This window comes from Mandrillus leucophaeus, unplaced genomic scaffold (genome assembly GCF_000951045.1).
Source record: "Mandrillus leucophaeus isolate KB7577 unplaced genomic scaffold, Mleu.le_1.0 Scaffold19, whole genome shotgun sequence".
NCBI lineage: Eukaryota > Metazoa > Chordata > Mammalia > Primates > Cercopithecidae > Mandrillus > Mandrillus leucophaeus.
In genome coordinates, this window is record NW_012101920.1 from 620,804 (window position 1) to 623,733 (window position 2,930).

At 51.3% G+C, this 2,930-nt stretch overlaps 1 protein-coding gene across 1 annotated transcript in view; it reads right to left on the reverse strand.

The window, feature by feature from the left end:
* The window catches only part of ATP9A (ATPase, class II, type 9A), a 141,942-nt gene that overhangs the window by 79,412 nt on the left and 59,600 nt on the right, over positions 1–2,930 (reverse strand). The gene's annotated exons all lie outside the window — the stretch shown is intronic.

The window sequence follows — 2,930 nt, forward strand, 5'->3', positions numbered from 1 at the left end:
TTTTGTAGAAATGAGGTCTCACTAGCTGGGACTACAGGCACATGCCACCATGCCTGGCTAATTTTTGTGTTTTTTGTAGAAATGAGGTCTCACTATATTGCCCAGGCTGGTCTTGAATTCCTGGGTTCAAGTGATCCTCCCACCTTGGCCTCCCAAAGTGCTTGGATTACAGGCATGAGCCACGTCGCCTGACCTAGAGACCATGTTCAAAACCCAACAGCCACACTATGAGAACATCACAGGTTTTACATTAGAGCCAAACCAAGAGCCAAACCAAGGGCCAAACCAATGATCTGTGGCTACACTGACCAACAGAACAGCCACTAACCACTGAAAACCCTTTAAGTTTAAATTCAGTTAAATTACATACAGCGCCCACCCTCCCTAGCCCATTTCATGGCCACACGAGCTAGGAGCTACCTCATGGAACAGTGAAGACCCAGAGCCTTCTCCTTACCGCAAAACCTGTACTGGTGAATGCTGGTCTACAGGACCCAGTGGCTTCTAACGGAAGGAGACTGGGGAAAGGGGTGGCTTGCCCTTTGTGTCCCCGGTCATAGAGGCTTCCAGAGGTGCCTAGAACATTCCTACCTTCATCAGCTATTATGGAAACTTGGAAAGAGATGCTTCTTTTGGAGCACATTCTTCCTGCTCAGCCTGATCCCTTTCAGCCTAACTTACCCATCCGGGGGACGCCTGTCCCAAGGACAACTCTTTCCTAAGAACACCCACCCCTTCTAGCCCCCAGGCACAACAAGAAAAGGCATCAATCCTTCGAAAGTCAACAATTTACTGAAGAAATAAACATGGCCAGTGAACAAGAGGAAAATGCTCAATCGAGGAAATAATCAAAAAATGCAAAATAAACCATTTTTATCCCAATTAGACTGGCAAAAATTCAAAAAACTGAGAACCACCAAGGTTAGCCAACAGTGGGGAAAGTAAATCCTGTCATACACACTGCCGGCCGACGTGCACACTGGTGTGATCTATTTTGGAGAGAAATTTGGCAGTATCTGTCAAAATTTTACTTCTCTCCCCTTCTCAGTGTGTGCCAAGAAAATTAACACAGCGGGAAAGATAGAGAATAAAGAAGGAAACCAAGAAATACTGCATCACAGGGAGTGAGCGGTGCTAGGCTGAAAGTCAAGTCAAGCGGAGAAACAGGCAGGACCGGGTGGCGGGGCGGGGGGCAGGAGGCGGAGGGGGTAGGCAGTTTGTACTGTCTCCGTTCACGTCATCTGAGCCGAAACTTGGAACACGAAGGAGCCAGCCCTGCCAAGCTCTCAGGGAAGATCCCAGGCATACAAGCAATTTGGTCTCTGCTGGAAAGAGAGAACACCTCCTTCTCTGTGCTCTCTCCCCCTCACCCTCAGGAATGCCACTGTCAGGAGACACAACAATCCAAAAAGGCTGAAGCGCATCTGCGGTAAAGAGCCCACCCCCAAATGCAGCGCTGGGACCATATCTTGGACAAAGAGCCCTAGGAGGAGGCGCTGAAGTCCTTCCAGGGTCTCACACACTCAGCCAGGCAAACAATGTTCTCCAGGACAATGCAGTTCCCTTCCAGGGAGGCTCCCAGCAGATGGCAGGCCAGGGAGAGCTTGTGGTGGCTTCTCGGCAGATGGCAGGCTCCTGTGAACACAGGCAGCCCCTCCCTTCAGGCCCCTGTCACCACAGCAGATGGCTGGACAGTGGGAGTCGAGCCCGGGCTGAGCTTGGGATGACCACACAACCGCTGCATCCACTCCTAAGCAGATGCAGCTCAGCCTCAATCCCCAGAGGCCAGGGTTAGAGAGGGCCCCAGTAACAAGGAGGACCCCAAAGGGAGTGTCTCCCACACCTGGCCTGGCCAACCTTGATGCCATCAGATGCTGCTGAAAATGGCCTTTCCCATCCCATGCCTTCTTGTGCTCAGGACACAGGCTCTGCCTCCACAAGATCCCAACCCCAGCCTTGTCCTCAGTGAGGCCACCACCTGGAGAGGATGCACACAACGGATGCGCATTGGCTTGGTCTGCACGTTGCTTTCAAGGTTCTGAGTAACTGGCCCCTTTTAAATTCAGGAGCTTGCCTATTAAAAAAGAAAAAAAGAGGCCAGGCACAGTGGCTCCCACCTGTAATCCCAGCACTTTGGAGGCCAAGGCAGGTGGATCACCTGAGGTCAGGAGATCTCAGGTTGAGACCAGCCTGGCCAATGTGGCAAAACCCCATCTCTACTAAAAATATAAAAATCAGCCCAGAGTGGTGGCACATGCCTGTAATTCCAGCTACTTGGGAGGCTGAGGCAGGAGAACTGCTTGAACCCGGGAGGCGGAGGTTGCAGTGAGCCAAGATCACGCCACTGCACTCCAGCCTGGGTGACGGACTGAGACTCTGTCTAGGAAAAAAAAAAGAAAAAAAATCTTAAAAAAGAGATCTCTGGCTTTTCCTGGAAGAGTGGAAGATCTGATGACATTGAGTCCACGTTCCTCATGCTACACCCAGTGAGTGTTGAAGAACAACCACTTCTTAGGCACGTGCTCTGAGCTCACCATGGTCCCCATCCGCCACTATCCACTCCTTTAAATCCCCTGCCCAATTTGTAACTGTTGACCCGAAAGTATCCACCCCTAGGCCTCTGGTCCCCTCCTTCCCCTGCTGTCACCTCTGCAGTCCCTCCTTGCTCTCAAGGTTCTCTTCACTCCCACCCTCTGCAGCCTGCAGGCCACGCAGCCCTTTCCATTCTCCCAGCCAGTGTCCATCTGCTTTCTCCAAAAGGCCAAGAGGTCACGGTCAGGCATTTCACGGAGTTCTACTGACTCTCTGGAACAGTGTGGTGCTGCCTTGGGGTCAGGGCTATTCTGTGACCCCTTTGTTCCTCATCCACGACAAAATAAATGCTGAACCCGAGAATCAGCATTTGGAAATGCTTTTTTTTTTTTTTTTTT